The 18,613-nt window shown below is 40.6% G+C and overlaps 1 protein-coding gene across 8 annotated transcripts in view; it reads left to right on the forward strand.

The window, feature by feature from the left end:
* The window catches only part of TNC (tenascin C), a 106,148-nt gene that overhangs the window by 33,250 nt on the left and 54,285 nt on the right, over nt 1-18,613 (forward strand). The window contains exon 1 of one of the 8 annotated variants that reach the window (XM_054221017.1): nt 414-1,025. The exons of the other annotated variants lie outside the window; for them this stretch is intronic. The gene's annotated coding sequence lies outside the window, so the exon portion shown is untranslated. Of the gene's footprint in view, nt 1-413; nt 1,026-18,613 lie in introns of those variants that run through there. 8 annotated transcript variants of the gene reach the window in all.

Genomic DNA, 18,613 nt, shown 5'->3' on the forward strand with positions numbered 1-18,613 from the left:
AGTTTTTGGCAGTTATTCGAAACTTCTGAAAAGTTTGTATCGTACTATGCAGGAGAAAGATATGCTTATATTGAAATGATGGTGATGTGTCCTCTTGCACAGTACAGACATTATAAAATTAAAAAGCATAATAAATGTATTTATCAAATTTTTCTTCATGAAAAAATAGAAACAAATGAAGTGCATCTGATTCTATGGACTGGGTAAAAGCGTTATTGTCAAGCTGTTGTGTTTGGGTTTTTTCTCCCATTTTTTTTTTTAAATCATATTAAATAATGGGAATTTATATTATATGCTTTCTGATTAACGTTATGTGGGGTTTTTTTTTTTATTAAGCTGGGGTTGTGCATTTGCTTTTTAATGCTGTGAAATCTTAGGGGTGTTGTAGTCCAAGAATGAGCTGGACAGTGGAGGCTAGAATTCCTTTGAATTCTAGGAAGACTTGCAGAAGAGTGTTATGATGTCTTTTGGGTTTTTTTTACTGCTATTGGGAACTCGTGAACAAATGTTTGCTCCAATAAAATTATTTAGCCAAAAGAAGAGAACCGGTTCTGCAGTTCACCTTTCCTGGCTGTGAATTTTGAAAGTCCTTGGAGGAGTTACCAGGGTGTTCCTAGTGCATCCCCTTTGCAGCTGCTCCATCTCCACACCTCTGCTCAGGAGAGGATGCGCAGCCGAACTGAGCTGGGCAGTTAGCAGCTGAACAAGGGCCGAGTGAGAGGGATGCTGTACGGGGCACTGCTTGCCCCCACTGTCACTGACCCTATCACAGTCACTATCCTCAGCAAATCGCTATTCGTTTCCCATATTTTTTGCTCATTAATTTTATCATCTGGCTTCTTTCAGCCCAGGGAAAATTCTTTGCAAGTTCCAGTCCTTAATCCTATAACTACAGTTACTTTATCAGTGTTTCCAAAGCTGCAGAAGAGCCAAAAGATCTGCTGAAAAGTGTACAGCCTGCAGATTAGAATCTCATGTCTCATTTGGAGAGAAAGCTGATGTTCTGCTGAGGAAATCTCATCCAGGTACATAATGTGGTGATAGGCATACGAAAAGGGAACCGACCAGATCCAATTCTCCCATGGAAATAACGTTGCTTAAGGATGATAGAACTTACTGGGAATATCCTTAAACTCAGGCTAAAAATCATGACTAACTGTGTTAGCTGGAGACTTTTTGTTAATGGAAATCTATTCTTGGGGTTTGTTTTTTGTTTTTTTTTTTTGTTTTTTTTTTTTCATTTTATCCCAGCTACTTAAGACTGGATCACTTATCAGTATTCAGTTAACTATCATGTTGCTAGAACAGCATTTCTAAAGGTGTTTGAAGTTCAGTTCAGATGCCTTATATTTCATATTACTGCTTTTTATAAAATATCTAAAAAAAGCCAACGATTATTCATGTATGGAGATGTTCTGACTTGCTGTAAAGAGACTGTCAAAGTTTGTTCTTGAGTATTGTTTCACTTTTTGATAAGAAAATGAGTCTAGATGACAGAGTCTGTGCTTCTCGGGACTTTTTCATCCTTCTCAAGAGTGAAACAGAACTGAGAAGCAAGTGAGCATTTGAAACAGGGATGTTGCTTTGGAGCTGGAGCTTTAACCCTTTCATCTCCTCTGGTAAAACCATTTGAAATACTAGACCTGCTTGTGCAGTTCTCTGCCATTATCCTCATACAACACAACAGTTCATCTGTTCATTTGGCTTTGTAGGGTGTGTTCAGAGGTTTGAGTGGTGCTAAATGGCAATGAAATGTACTGGATTGTATAATAGTTGTCTGGTCTAAATGGATGTCCCTTATTGGCAAATCTGTAAGGGAGAAACAGTGTTCACTCAGTTGACAGTTTCCGTTAGTGAGCCCTGGTATCTGTCGAGGTTGAATATTGCACTTGGAAGGAAGTGTAAATGCAGAGGGTGGTGTCTGCTTCATTATCAGCTACATATTTGCCTGTCCTACCAGTGTGACATATATCGAAACATGAGAAATTCAGAGTGGTTAAAAGTTACTCTGATTTGAAGCCTGTGACTTGCTATGTTCGTCGTTGGACGTGTGCCATCACAGCCTGCTAAGCTGAAGGGCCATTGACAGTTTTAAGGTCCAGTGTCTCATAAAGTTCTAGGCTTAGAAATGGATGATTTATACCACTGGAAAGTTAGAAATCTCAGCTTTCCAAGAATAAAAAAGCTTTTGTTTTCAAATTGTGGCAGTTTGAGATAATGGGCTTTAAAATTGTGCTCTGATTTACCAACGTGCACTTTCTTAGACTTAACTTCTGGTGTGAATATAGCAAACCCGTCTCAAAGACTGATCTGTTATCAAAACCAGTGATTATAAACTACAGAAGTCTGAAACTACTGTAAAATGTAATAATAGCTACCCACAGTAGTTTTAAGGTAGTCGCTGTTGTAATATTGCAGAAAAATCATTGTTACCAAAGTAGGAAATTGAGGAAGACAGCAGAGTGAATTAAGTTAATGAGTAAATATTTTGTCATCACCCAGGCTCAGAAATATGCAAAAATAGCGCAAGCAATTGTAGGACTAGTAACTACTAAGTTCTGGACAGGAAACATCATAACTTGAGCTCAAGAGTTGAAAAATAAGGGATGTGTACAGATCACTTATGATTTTATAAGATGTAATTTAATTCATTAAACTGCCTGATATCAAAGTGGACTTGCTGTCCATGCCTTCTATTGGTTTTGTGTAGGAGTTTATTAGAAGTTGATGATGTTGCTACTATTGTTACAGTATTTTATAGCCTCCTTGTATTAGAAAGAGTGAATAGACATAATAAGTGATGCTCTCTGCCACAAATTACTTATAGTAGCTATTATTAGCTGTTCAGAAAAGTTCTTTGTGTAGTGAAGAGAAAAGAGAAGGAAGAAGGCAGTTCTTTGAGGAATGGGACTACCGGAAAGAAGGAAAATGAACGACCCCGAGAGACAATCTTGAGCCGTCTCAGTTTCCATCGAGCTCTGGGGTTCATACAAGTGTGAAACTTCCCCTAACTCAGTACTTACTGTCCACTCATACATTCGACCCTCTGTCCAATCTGAGCTGAAGGTAAATGCCTTCCACATGTGGGAAAAGTTAAAACCCGGGCATTCTTCCAGCTAGTCAAATCTTTCAATGTATGATGTAACTAAACTGTGCGGAATGGGCAGGCTGGGGAGGAGTCGTCAGAGTGGGATTCTGCCTGACAAGAGATGTCTCTTGATCCAGCAGAAAGTGTTCAGGCATTGAAAGAAGGAATATAATAGGGATCCTTCTACTAACAGGACAAAGTTGAATTACTTCGTGTCTCTTTTTAACATTTCACTGGAATGATATACGTGCCCTTATTAACTAGACGTGGTCTTAATGTAATATTTCACTGGATTTCTATATGCATCATTTCTCTCTCTCTCTCTCCTATATATTGCATATCCTGTCACTGACAAAACAACAACAAACAGCCCTATGGCTTCAGTGAGTATATCTGGGTGTAGACTTTAAAGAATACAAGTTAACGTACATTGTATCCCATAAAGTACCCCTCATAAACAAATGTGAGATTTTGCTGCTCAGGTTGTGGAGTCAATGAGAATAATTTTCCTTTTATGTTTTTGTTTGGCTTATGCATGAGTCAGTCAACAAAGATAAATTTATCCTGAGTTGATCTTGTTGCATGAAATTTCTCCAAATTCCCATCCTTAATTGTCGCTACTGTAGTTTCAATTAAACTAAGGGGGGATGTTGCCAAGTTTTCAGAACTTCCAACTAGAGAGTCCCTGTGTACGAACAGCCTGTGGCATTTTGTATTCTTTGGGTAGCGGAGAACAACGTTGCCAAGTTTGCATTCAGTCATCCATCACATATTAGCCTACTGGAGGTCCATTCTTCCCTAGCAATAGGGGAGCTCTGCTTCCTACTTAGAAAGATTACTCACACAGAAAGCTCTTTCCCCATAACCAGAACCGCACAGGGAAGAGAAAGGAAGCTTTCTTCAATTCATATAAGTGCTCGGTTTCCAAATTCTTGACAAAAATGATATTGTTTCATGCTTAGAAAACATATTCTTTTTAGTAATTGAGTAGAAATTACAGGGCGGTAGAACAGAAATCTTTAATACAGATTTTGAAACCAGTTGCTTGAATCATAGGCACAACAGAGGTCTCTTGTGGAAGTCTGCCTCTTCCCCATGCCAGGCTGTAGCATTGACTATATGTGTATAGATATTGGCCAAGATACCCAAAGGAGTCTGAAACTGGGTGCCTGGTGAAATTCCAGTGTAATGATTTTGCTTCAACTAAGTACTTGAGTCAACGAAAGTCTGTGCTTTATCCCGACATGCACCGGAACATAAGCTCATAAACCTAAAATTACAAATGCTAATTTTCTTACTGGATCAGGATATTAACCATAATATTAATCTAAACTGTTTTGATTCTTCTTTAAATTTATGCTCTTTTACACCATTCTGGCAGCACAAAGCTAAAACAGATGTAAATATCTTCTTCGAAGTATACTTGAAAATTAAACTGTGAAATTGTTTCCCTGTGTGCCCATCAGAACTGGCTAAACAGTTATTTCCACCATTAAGAAACTCATGCTGGAAAAAGATTTTTAAAAAAAGATTTATTTCCAAGAAAGGAGTTCACTTTTCATTCCCAAGAAATTAAAAGGACTGGAAACAGGCAGATTTTTGTCAATTAGTTTTGGGCTTGTGTCAAAGACAGGATGCAGGGCTAGCAGGTGAGAGAGCCAACTGTGAGCTGAACGCTCTTGTGACTGTGGTTTTCTGCCTCTTTGGTTTGATGAAAAGCCTTTATTTGGACAGGAAAGGTTTGCTTTCAGTATGTCTTGTACACCTCAGTACAAGACCTTTGTGGTTATCTTCCTTCTTGGCCTGGCATGATCTCATTTTGTCAGAAGTCAGTTTGTTAGACTTTCAAAAGGAGCTCAGTGCCCACTGTGCACTGGTTCTTTGTTTTTACTGGTTCTTTTGGAAAGCCAGCCTCTTTCGGATATGCTGAATCCTCCTAAATAGTTTCTCTGTGCTATGTGACAAAGGGCTATGCCAAGAAAGATATAAAGGTAGCTTGTGATGTGTAGGCAATCCATTCCTCTTAGTGAGACACAGTGTAACACATATTTTTCCTTTACTTGTGGCTTGTACTTCCCTTCTGCTTTGCTTGTACTACAGTAATTCAAGTCTGACTCAATGAATGCTGCGCACTGTAGACTACAAGTCAAATGAGAACAGGATGCATATTAAGGGAAAGGTCTCAGATCATTTTTCTTATTGAAATATTTTGGCAATGTAAATAGTTTCCAGGAAAAATGCTGGCATTTCCCATGGTGAGCACTCCTTATGAATGTCCTATCTATTTTTCCAGTTTGGTGGCCAAGTGAAGTGTTTATAGGAGGATATACCATCTACAAGCCAGGGAATTTATATTTCCACTGCCAAGCGTTAATTATGATGTGGACTTATACACTTTACAGGTTAGCAAGTCAGTCACAGTGATCCAGCACTACAAATGCTGCAGATCCGGGTTTGATGGAAAGAATGCAGAGCCTACAGAGAGCACCATTCTCAAATGCATTAACATTATTTGTATTTTATTTGTCATTCTCAGGCTGTTATTTCATACACTGTTTATTTGCCTTAGTAGTAGTACACTGGGATATGACGGGGTTGCTGGCAGAAGCAAGGAAATATGGCTTACTACCAGCCAGCCCTGTGTGCCTGGCCATGCTTTCCCCATCACTGGACGTGGTGCCCAGGCTCTTGCACCTTTGGGAACTCAGTATTCCTGCCCCATCTGTGTTCTCAGAAGCCCCGTGCTTCTGACATTGTAATGCCATGTCAGTGCTGAGGAAGGTCATTTTGGACAGAGTTCATTTGGTTTGGTTGGCATCCCTCTAGATTTGTGTGTGATTACATTTCCACATTACTAATGGTCCCACTGGCACTATTCAAATGGGTGAAGTCTGATCCTGAACTAATACAGTGCGTTCCAGGTTGTGACCTGACTCTCTTTTGTACTATTTTTGTTGCTCAGAACATGTGCAGGAACCGTTAAACTATGTTTGTGTCTGTATATATATACATAAAACTCACACTTGATGTAAAAAAAGTGTAATTCCTGTAAATAGAAATATGCCTTATATATATCCTATAATCCCGAATCCTAATATCCTATTAATATGCCCTACTATGCTGACAAAAAGGGGGCCTTAGTGTAAATAAAATTTGAGTCTGTGGTGTCTAACTTTAGTGGTTTCACCTGGGGAGAGGGCTTTTTCTGCTAACATGAGCAATTATTTTTTCACTTTGATATGGGCTGCTGAATATGCCTATAGTAGACGTGATTGACATTGTCTTAATTACATAGTAGAGAATTTTCTTTTTGCAGAGGGTGCCTTGGCCTGATCTGATTTGGTTTGTGCTCATGTAGGTCAGGAGTACTGCTCATGGAGTAACATGAGGATAAAACCAGCCTGACAGAGAGGAAATTAGAATCCACCGAGCATTTTTCATGCGTGGAGTGGCACTTCATTGTCCGCATTATGCCTTGTCCGCTTCACTTTGGCTTGCATTTCTGAGGGGATGGTTTTCTCCTATGCAGACTTCAGAGGCTGCCAGCCAAATTCTCATGTGACACAATTGCATTGATTTCACTGGCGATCTGTTGCTGGATAATTGAGTTCCACATCCCTTCTTTTATTCCACGTCTCAAATTGCTGTCAGCTAAGACTTTAGCACAGGCAGGTCTCAAGTCACTGTGGGCTAAGAGAACGAGGTCAGGGCATTGTTGGTGGAGGTCTCTCAAGTCTCCCATTAGCGTAACAGTGCCCAATTTGCTGACATTTGAAGCAGCAGCGCAGATTTTTGTCCGAGTTCAGTCACCATTGCAACTAATCACTTGCTCAGGGCTGTGTATATGGCTGTATTTTCCATTACATTACATAAGTGCTTCTGCTTTACATCAGAGCACTGAGAAACATCCTCAGACCGAACTTTTTAGCAACAGTCTCCTCTATTTTCCAAATGCCTTGCACTCAGTTTGTTTCATATTTTGTGAAGCAAATTTATATTTATTTTTTTTTTTGTCTTGCCAAGCCATGGTTGATTTCACTCCATCTTCACTCTTCATCATATATGTTGTTGTACCAAGTGTTTGCTACCCTACCCTAGCTTGCCAAAGATGCAAATTCTTGATGCTACCACATCTGACAGAACTAGGCCAAGCAGCTCTCCAGCCTGGGGGCGATTACTGGAAGTCCGATTTCAAGGAACTCCTCCTGTGGTCTCGCGAGTTAGAAAAATGTGCACATTCCTGCGCGTTTGAGCTGCCAGTACCAAGGACAGAGGAGCTCCGGCGGGGAGGAAAAGCCGCCCAAGTAAACTAATAATTGCTTTAAAAGTAAAGAATTGCCTGGAAAAGGGGTTACCTATATATTTCCCCAGCTTCTCTTAAGATGATGAACAAAGTCAGCTAATGACAGGAGGCAAGTAATAATATTTCTGGTTGCCAAGAGTATTACAGGCTTTTATGACTGAGTTCTGAGACGTTTTTAGAGACGTCGTTTTCTGCGCTTGAATAAGTATATGGTTAAATCAAAGTAAAATTACAAACTGCATGCAAATAACCACAATGAATTCCGAAAGTATAATCTGTAGCAATTCATACTAGTTAAACGCTTTTTGTTATTCCAGACCAATATACACGTAAATTGTTTGTGCTCTTAGTTACAGCAAAGTCATTAAACCAGAAGAATTCCACAGCACTTGCCTCTGTACCTGGCATTCTTTCAGCTAAATTCACTTTAAATATGGAAAAGCGTGATGCTGGGTGAACTGGGTAGAATTTTGTCTAACCTCTTCCTTCGGGCCTCCAGAAGAAATTTAGAAAACAGCTTCATCAGAGATGCTTTACAAAGCAATGTTGTCTCAGTGTGCTTAGCCTATTCCCTTGTACACCACGTGAGTATTTGTTTAATATGTCAACGGTTCATGGTTCCTTTAAATGCAAAGATCCCATTTTCTACTGCATAGTTTTCAGCAATATTTTTGGTAAATTTATTAATCTGCCATCTGCTTTTTATAGCACACCACCTATTTATTCAGCTATTCATATTATATTTATCAAGAGTATTGATGATTTGGTTTTTACCTCTCGTTATCTGCAGAAAAGCTGATGTTTGATACCTCAGTTGTGAATTTTAGAGACAAATGAGACTGTCCAAGCTCTTATCTCCAGAATTGGCTGCTGCTTTGTTCTCAGAAACTCTGCTCAGTGTGAAAGGAGTGGGAAGAAAATGCAGAAGTCCTGAACTTCTGCTCTTCCCATCTCATCACAAAACCATCTAGGACTCTGTGAAACGGGCTTTGGAAAACCTATAGGTGGTTTTGAAAGAAACACTGTGGAGAAGGGTCTGTAAATGAAGCAGAGCTTTGTATGTGGAATGAGTGTAAGTTGCCGTGATTCATGCAAAAAAGCACACAAACCTCATAGTTTGAAACTGCATCAGCAAAGCCCTCGAAATAATTCAATGTGAAGTCTCGAGTGTCTACCCAGAAAAATAATGAGCTCCTGACAAAGTGTAACTTGGCAAAGAAACTTTCCAAAGACAAGTTTAGAAAACCATAGATCTTTTCCAGCTCTGTGTCTTTGCTATGAAGAGGAAAAAGCCAAGAGACCAAGTGAATGCTTTTGCTATTAGGAAAGGATTTATTAAAAGGTACAGTACATACTTAGGAGGCAATAGTGATTTCTGCTGTGAGATTATGAGCAAAAGTTGCTTTTTCTGTGAAAGGGTTTTTTTATATTGGAAAAGGCACTGATCTAGCTGGTCTGTGGCAGCTCTGCTATGGACCTGGTTCCATTCCACATTTAACAGTACAGAGTTCTGCAGCACACGTCCTCAGAGACTAGTGGCTAAAACTCACTTCTGTGCTGTAAATGCAAATGGGGATTTCAGTGGGAAGCTAAGCAAAAAGAAGGTGTCATTACATCCCTTCTGCTTTCCATGGAGTTCTTCTGAGTTGACCCGTTTCTGCAGTTCTGCTTCTGTTTTTAGAACAGTGACAGTTTTTCTGAATCCATTGTCTTTGCTGTTCACATCACTGATGTGTCCTGCTGTTTCTAATCCAGTTTTTGTCTAGGCTGTATCTGCTAGTGCCTTTTTTCTTCCAGCTCTGTAAAGCTATAGTAAGAACAGAGATTGCTTTGCAAATGGGAGGAAAAAAAAGTATTTAGCAGACGCGTAGTCCTGTCTTTTCTGTTCTTTTTTTTTTTTTCCCCTCTCAAGTTTGTAGCAAATTGCTCTACTTGGCTGATTGCTGTGCACCCTGCTATGAGTCTGAATGCAGCTCAAAAGCACCCCACTGACCTGCTTGTTTTGTTTCTCTTTTCTGAGTTCCCATTTCCAGAAATTGATGTGCAAGTGTCCGAGCTCTTAACAAAAAACAAGCTCCAAGGACAGCCTGAATTCCCTGTTAACTTGTGCCTCATCTCAGTCACTGGGAGCTAGACCAGATGGGGTTGGTGCTGCTTCTCCTGAAGTTACCTCTTCTAATTCTGTTTCTCTTGTTTAGTTTGTATGTAACACGTTTGAATAATCTGCCCCATAAAATAACTAGTTTGTTTCTTGTGGCTCGTACAGAAATCCTGTGGTTTGAGCTGGATGTTAGTATTCTTCTTTACTTCCTGCCTGAAAGCGCGAATCCCTTCAGTTGTGTAACAGCAGAAGATGTTGCTACACAACGGTGGATACAGCTCATTGTGGAGGAACATTGTGCATACATGTGTGTATGAATGATTCCCCTGATTTCATAAAATGTCTGGAGACTGTTATAGATGAAAGGGCATTCTGTAGATATAAGATAATTAGCTGGATCTATGTATTTTGTCTCGGTTGCAGATTTTTCTCAGATTTTTCGGTGTGTTTCTCTGTGGGTTTTGTTAAGATTATCATTTATTTCCATGGATTCTTGGCACATCCTATGGCTTATGGCTTCAGAATAAGTCTTCAATTTTCCGTTGCTACCCTAGAATTTCAAGTGGTCATGTAATTATCTGCATATTTGCTACCCATCTGTGGTCAGACATTCTTCAGGGCAAAAGACATTTCCCTATCTGTGATTCTTTTCTCCCTTATGTTGCCAGGGATAACACTCCAGTTCTTCGCTTTTTAGTTATGTATGTTCTGGCAATTTTATAGCACTCTTCAGGAAGATGTTTAATTATGGAAATGAGGATTTGACAGTACCTTTCTTGTGAGGTCCTTGTGCTACTTAATTTGCTGAGATGTACGTTCCCCCTGTGTGGTTTTACCAGTGGATAAACTGAGACACACCAGATGATTTATAAAATAATTTCAGTGCAGGATGCCTGAGTTTCAGTCCTCAGTTCTAACCACAAGACCACACTACTAATCCCAAGGTTGTGAGCACTTTCTGGAGTCTCTCCCGAGAGCACGTTTCTGTGGGAACTCCACACGTCCAGCCCTAACGAGCCTGCTCTGTTTAGCTTCATTTCTCTCGTTACGGTTCAGAAGACTCAGAGATGGCAGACCCTTGGTTGGGAAGCTTTTGTCTCAACTGTTGATATAGTTTTTTCTGGGCCTGGGGAATCCGTTCAGTGGGAGACCTGTTCATTTCTCACTTTGCAATGATACTATAAGGCAGCAGTCTCTGCCTCACCATTCCATTGAACTGTAACTCCCAGATGGACATATTCTTTGGCTATATAAGCTTTTGAAACTATATATCAGTTCATCTCAAACTTTATTTCCATTTTGATTTTCGCATCAGTCAGCAGTAGACTCCCCAGTAAGTCCATCTGGGAGATTGTATTCCTGGTTTTCATAAAAAAGGAGAGTCTCTACTCTCCATAAAGATCCATCCCCACAGCACCACAAACCAAGGCTCTCGGGTAGAGCAGAAGTGAGCTGTGTGCTCCCTTGCCGGCCGTTGTCTTCCACATTTCCCTGCAGGACAAATCTGGAAGATACTCGCTCCTCTTCTTACGCTGCCTGAGTAGCAGGACCCAAATCGCAGCAACATGCAAGGCACTGTTGTAAATGCCAGCTGAAATATATTTAAAAAAATGTATTAGTCCAAATGAACATTTGTTTGGCTTTTTCAGCTCAGCATTCAGAGATAATTATCTTCACGTAATAATGGGAATAAACCCAATTTGTAAACAAAAAAAACCCCAAACCCTGTGCAGGGCTTTTTTTATAGATGCAGCATTTTAATTTGCTGGGCTTTGTACCTCTGAGGCAGAAAAAAGCAGTACCATAAACCATGTGAGACGTTACTTCAGTCAGCGTACTGCAGCTTGCATTATTCCCTTGAACTCATTCAGTGGCATCCTTTTTACATGATCTTATCCTTATTTTGCCTCAAGCAAAAACTGTATTTTTAAAAAAGTAGTACAGAGACATATTTTTAGCTGCTGTGAATCGCTGGAGTGCCAGAGGTCAAATTCACCAGCTGGTCTAACATGCTTTGTAGGAAAAGAGAAGGTGAGGTTGGCTAATGCACCAGGACACTACAAGCAAATTAGAAAACTGAGAAATCTTAGTATCTCTCTCCGCTGCTCCCCCTCCCCAGCTCTTCTTTCTTCTCTTTTCCCAGTCTGTCAAGCTGTTTGCTTCACATCTTGAGCCAAGACGGTTTCCAGCCAAACATGCTGGGGGGTGCGGGGGAAGTGTTATTGTTATATGTAGTTATGATACTTTTTTGTATAATAAGCAGAACTTGCCTTGCAAACAGAAGAATCGGTGTCCTCAAAGATGGTAAGAAACAGGAAGGTAATTGGACAATGAGTCAGCCATCAATAAAAAGCTGTTTGGCTCTTGGACCACTATTTTTGAAGTATTTTGCTATGTGAAAATTCAGTTTGATGTCTAATGATGTTTTAAAATGTACTGACGTGTCTTACCTTCCAGTGGGCACATCTCTGCACTTTGAGGTGTAAATCAGCATAAGATTAATTCCCTTTCTCCTCCTGTCCTGGGGTGAAGGAGAGCATGAGCACTGTAGTTTCACCTTCATGATGCTTTTTACTTAGTAATTGAGGCTGCTCTGTGTTTTATTAGAAAAAGGAGGTTGAAGAAATGATTGAGGTCGTTATTCTTTCAAAAAGGCCATTTTGTTTAAAACAAGCTATAGCAGAAAAATTGCTGGTTTCAAAGATTTCCTCAGAAAGGTTTTTCAGGGTAGGATGGAATTTTTTTTTTGAGAAAGGGAACTCCTGAAATGCTGCTGACTATATTTTAGTTTTCTTCTTGCTGAGTTTTCAGAATTAAATGAAAAAATGTCACCTTTCACTGGCAAAATATGTTGTGAACAAACTTTCAAGCAATTGTACCTGTTGCTTTATCATCACTTACTCACAGTTCTTTTATAGTACTCTTTTTATAGAGCCAACATTTACGCATCTGTTTGGTTGTTCTGACGTTCAGTTGGGAGGACAGGGAAATACTGAATGAAATAATGCAGAATAATGAATAATGCAGAAGGATAGGAATTGAGTTAATTTTTTATTTCTAATATAGGGTATCACTGATGCCACAAAATAAATAAACTGAAATACTGTAATTCTAATAAGTACAGATATTTAACGGCAGATATCTTACCATTTATAAGCATCTCTGAGTGCTTACAGATAAATCAGTGCAAAACAACTCCAGTTTCACTCTTCTTTGACTTCACAATCTAACCTGACTTTGTGAGTGTGTTCTGCAAGGGAAATTAGTAACGATTTAGTTATAACTTGCTTTTTCCTGGCTGTCAGAGCTGAGCTGGTGTTCCTGCCACGTGGTAAGGAATACTACAAAGTGTTATAAAAGTTGTCTGAGCTGCAGGATGAAAAATATTTTCATCCAAAGGGCTAAGTCTTTCTTCAAGCCACATAAAAATTGGGGCACATTTTAGTTCCCCCATAATGGAACAAAAGTCCAGTGTTTGGGTAAAGGATTTCACTATGGCAGAAGGCAGGCGCTGTGTCTCCAGCAGTGAGAGGCACAGGATGGCTTCAAGGAGGCTTATGCTATTTGGATAGTGCACTGTGACCCTGCAGGTGAAACTGGCCGCGTGGGTGTGTATAACTCGTATCTGCCACAGGGCTGGGCTCTGTAGAATATTTGAAAATAGTTTAAGACCTTTGTTCTGTCATCTGAGAACAATTAATCCCTTTCTTGTGCCCTTTTCCTGTCTTATTTCTTTCGCCTTTTCCTGTTGGATAAAATGAAAAGAAAAAAAAACCCAACAATTTATTTATTCACTTCTCAATTCTGCCTGAGACTGTTTTTTAAAGACCCGTCTTTTGTGAGTTTAATCAGATGCTTGATAACAGAAAAAGCGTTGCTAACTAACCCGGGGTACAAAGAAGCCCCTTCAGAGGAACACATGACCTCATCGACAGGATTACTCTATCACATGAATTCAGACTCCATCGCACACCCAAAATAAATGTTAGGCTCCGTTTGCAGAAAAGTGCTTTATTTGCCTCCATTCGACAGGGCATATTCTTTGCCAACGTCTTCCTCAGTCACTGGGATTAAACACGTATGGAAATTCAGCCCAAGAGGCAGAATTTCCTGGTCACAAATAGCCTGCCGTGCACTCAAAAGCTGCTGGCTGGTGCGTGCCTTTGGGCCATTGCCCTCCTGGAACCAGCGAGCGCTGGCACAGGTTTGCACATTGGAGCAAGTCTGCTTTTCGCTCACAGCTCCCATTGTCTGGCTTGGTTTTGTTGGGTGCTCAGAGCCTTGGCAGCCAGGAGCTGACTCTGGGAACGCTTGTGGGGTCACACACAGCGCTCCCCAGACTAATCCTTTGCCAGAAGGTGGCACCCATCCTTCCCTAATATATAAGATGTGACATCATTGTATTGCCTCGATGCTCTCAGGGTCTCTAGCATCTAATATTCGATAGCATCGCTATCCTTCGGATATTCTTTTTGTAGGCACCTCTCAGAAAGTACGTGGATTTCTAGCCAGGTGCTTTGAAATCTCCGTCTGGATGTAAAGACATGGCTTGTATTGCCCCTGTGACTGAAGAGGAGGACGCTGAGAGCAGTGCAGCCTCCCACGCTGGCACGCTTTTGCTGGACAAGGTACAGCAAGACCTCAGAGTCTCCAAGAAAAGGCAGGAAAGGCTTCTGCAGTTGTTACAGTAAAATTAGCTAAAAAGGCAAGATCCCACCAAGTCACAAGCTAGAGGCAAATTTGATATAAGCCACATTATCCGTAGTCAGGAGCCCATAAGCATGCTGGAAGGCAACACATCTGCAACTCAGACTGAGATGTATTATGTATTTGTTTCTAATTATGCACATTTAACAGCATATTACATGAGAGATTAAACACCAAGTTATGAGCATGGTCTGCTTAATTCTGCATTATGCATCTAAGTCACTCAGCAGTTATCTTGATTCATTTTGAACTCAGATAATTTTATTAATTCTTGTGGTACCAAAAATGGGTTAAGAGCTTTTGATTCCTGTGTTTAGTATGGGTCTCTTCCCGAGTCTCGCTGGCTATATATAACTATTACGTAATGCCACGTTGTTGTTTGTCATATAAACAATTGAGTTTAAATAGCTATAAAGCTCTGACACAAGCCAAGAGAAGCTGGGCTTCAGCAGATGCCATTTCCTTAGGGTCTGATCCTGTAAACATGAATTCCGCATAGTGCTTGTGATACCTGTTAGTGGAACAACAGATGCTGCAAACCCTTGTTCTTGAGGTTTTCCAACTGATATCCATGATTGTTTTGATTAAGTGAGGGTTCAAGCCATTATGAGAGCGTCATGTTACAATACATGCTGTGCCTTTACATTTCTTTAAGGGACAGCAGGCTGCTTTTTAGCATGACAGCCCGAAGGTACAACTTTGAAGTTATCCACGGGAGGTAACATTCAGGGGTAGCGGCCCCTCGCAGGAGTTGTGCCTGGGCAACAAGCGGAGCAGAAGGTGTGCAGGTTCTGCCACGTCGTTTGCTGCCCTGCACTTCTGGCTGCGTGAGCTGCCGCAGGGGCCGTCGCTGTACCCACATGCACACACTTGGGATAGAAATCTCCATTTCCATAAGCGTTCCACAGAAAGCACTTCCATAAGACTAATCTTCTTTTAACAACGTTAAGCACAGGTTTGTCATTTAATTTCCTCCACTGGTGGCTGGCCTCTGGAATGGCTCCAAAGAAAGCATTGAGTTTATTCTATAAAAAATTGTGTAGACACGGCCTTAACATGAGTATCTTATACCCAGCAGCCCTAAACAACGTGGTGGTTGTCCCAGAGCAGCTCAGCTCTAGCCAGGTTGTATAATTTGTAAAGGCATCTCATTTGCCCTTTTCACCATCAGTCTTGTCTGCTGTCTGTCTGTGTCCTATTTAGAAGGTGACTGATTAAACCTTATTTAGAACTGTAGTCACTTGGCTACAAGTGTTTAACACGCTTGGGGCTTCCTCTAATATAGGTAGTATATAAAAGCATTAAGAGACGACTGCTAGCGTGAAGATCATAGGACTTCAGAAAAATTGAAAGCGGGGAAAGCCTTTTCATAAAGGGGTAAACTGAAGAATCTCTCTATAGAGGAACGGTTGGAAATGTAAAAAGAATTAAGTAATTTAGTTATTTGCACTTTGTTTAGGGTGCAAATCTCCCATAGACTTCTTAGAAGCCAGGATGATAATTGACTTGGCTGAACTCATGCCAGAAATTAGGAATGATCTCAGATCTCACTAGTCCCAGCACAGTGCCATTTCCACACGCCCTGCTCTCCTCTGAGTTCTTGCTCCTTCCACCTTGTTGGAATAGCAACAGCAGCAGTGGTATGTTCAGGCAGAATTTCTTTGCTTTTCTCATCATCAGCCGGGTAATTCCTGAGAAACATAAATCAAAAAAGCCTTTCGGAGTATGAGACTAGAAGGCGTATCTTGGTTGTTGAGTTCAATGTCCTGTTATTGCAGGCACCTCATCACATAATCTGTTTTTCACTTCTGTTTAATTGTTGCATGTTTTCAGCAGTCGTTTTCTCCCAGCTGTATCTCTGCCAGCTGACTTAATTTTTCATTTAATTCATGAGATTTTCTCATTACATTTAATACCTCATTGATCAAAGGTGTTACTGATACTCGAAGAAGACCACCTCTGATCTCTGAACTTTTGCTCTGCTTTGAAAACCAGCCAAACTCGATGTTTAGTTTGGAAAGGTCCATTCCCTCCCTGAGATCCTGAACAAGGGTAGGCCTAGAGAGATTTTCCATGGCTAAGAGTACAAAACTTTTGAAACAAAGTAGTTTATAATGGAATAATCATGCTAATTTAACTCAAAATAGTCACTGTACGACAGAAGGTTAAGTCTCTCACGGGGCTCCTTTTATGCTTATCATTCAGAATTTACCATAGCTCTTTCACATTTTTATGGATGTTGGCTTCAGTGGGTTATTTTTCCTTCCCCTTTTGTGGCACTGTCATGCTGATGGCTTTGAAATATGAGCCTTTGCTACATTCTAAATTGTACACAAAGCAATTAATTAAAATTCCTTCCAAAACAGCCTTTGCAAAGCCCTGTCTATATGCTGCTTTTCAGCCAAGGTAGAATGGGCGGAGGCTAAAATGAATCCAAATGGTTTTATTTGAAGATGACGTACAGTAGGATCTGCGAACCAGAAATTATACGGCTTCCTCAAAGTAGAAATGTCATCTCGGAGCTGAAGCCAAAGATGAAAAATTAACTGGAGTGAAGAGTTCACGCTTAGCTGAGTGATGTTTAATGCAGGACCTCAGGGGCTGGATGGGGTAAAAAATATCTGAGTATTTGTTTTAACCGCTGTTCTTTGAAACAGCCTGAGGTATAAATCTGATCGCAATTCTAAGTGATCACCAGGATCTACTGTGGGGTTCATTTATGGTAATCTAAAATTTGTTTTGTTTTTATTAGTAATTCCAATGGCATGAGCAAGGCCCTTAGAATGTACGATGGGTGCATTCTGCACATGAGAACTCTAATCTACGAGAGCTCAGAAATCAATCATGAATTAACTGTGCGATTCAGTTTCCATCTCTCTTCAAAGTGTCCTTATTTGTAAGTGTTCTCAGTCCCATGAAGGGGGCAGCTCTCAGCTGTGTGGGGCCAGCCTAGATGAAACACAGGTGGTTTCAGGGTGTATCCAGAGCTCCGAGTTGTGGGTGCTTGCCCACATCAAGCAAACTGCCAGTTTGCCCTTAAGTAAAATGGATTTAAGTCATAAAGGCAGACTTATGAAAAGGAAAGTATAGTGTTAGGGTCTGGTGCTGTAAGGTCCTATAAATGCCTTCTGGGAGTTGCTTGTGTTTGAGCTACTGGGAGGGGACTCAGCAAAGCTGGATCAGCTTCGCCAGTCTTGCAGTGGGGAAAATACTGAGGCCTAAATGCGGAGGCTTCTAGGAGCTTGGGTGTCTCAGTGCCAGCCTCCCTGTGTCTCCGTTTTCCATATTTGAAGTGGAGGAATGGCACTTTGTCCACTATAATTACAAAGTCTTGTGGAGAAAAGGCTTTCTGACACACCCACAGCAGACACGGATGCCAGGTGCCCTTGTTCTGGGGCTGCGGACATCCCTGAATCACTTCTGTAGCAGAAAGTAGATTTTAATACCTTCACCGCTTTGTATCTTTAGACTTCATACTTCTCTAGTTAAAAAAACGTCTTTCCCAGTTGTTTCTTCTCTGCCTCTTTATCTATGCAGTTGTTCCCGGGGGCGCTTTCTCCCTCTTTTTCGCTGTTGTTGGATATCCACAGACACCAAGATCTTTTTGCTAAATGCTTTCTTTCCTTTTAACTCCCAGGTATAGGTGGAGTGCAAACCTGGAGCAGGGTGGGATGGCAAAGGCTTTCAAATCACTGCCTTCGCATTTTGCTATTTATGAAAGGGGGGGGTCACTGGATCCGGATCCATAGTTGTTTGTGGGTTTCCCAGGTGTGGGATTTCTTATCTAGAAAACTGACGAGTATATGCAGGAAGTCTTTTCTTCGTGAACTGGCCATCGATGTAGAAGTGAAGTTGTTTGAATGTAGATTGGAGGTAAGTCTTCACAGTGCAACTTGGAAACTGGATGGATTCCAGCTTATCACACTGCATTTTATCAGTTAGAACTTTGGAGAATGAGGGGATCAGCTTCTTTCTTTCTTTGATATTTATGATCCACTTTTCCTTTATTCATGCAGTTGATTTAAGACTTTGGAGAAAATTTCTGAATTATGAGTATTTCCCCTTGGAGCTTCAACATCCTAAGGACGTATTAATATCTGTGGTGTCTAATTGGTGATGAAAAATTGCAACATCTCTTTGCACACACATTGTCTGTGAGCCTTTGGGAATACGATGGATATTCTGAATTACTCTAGATTTGGCTGCCTTAAAATTCTTCTCCTTAGAATGCACACAATGTAAATGAAGAAGAAAAAAAACCACAACAATTCGGTTTTGATCATTTCTGCTGAAAAGATCCAGAACTGATGTTTTAGGACTGTTATGAATTTCTGCTCTCCGCTGTGATTTAATGTAGTTTGACCTACGCTGAGTAGCCCTGCTGTTTCCTTTGCCCCGTTGGAATTGGGAATGG

The sequence above is a fragment of the Rissa tridactyla genome, chromosome 14 (assembly GCF_028500815.1).
Source record: "Rissa tridactyla isolate bRisTri1 chromosome 14, bRisTri1.patW.cur.20221130, whole genome shotgun sequence".
Lineage (NCBI taxonomy): Eukaryota > Metazoa > Chordata > Aves > Charadriiformes > Laridae > Rissa > Rissa tridactyla.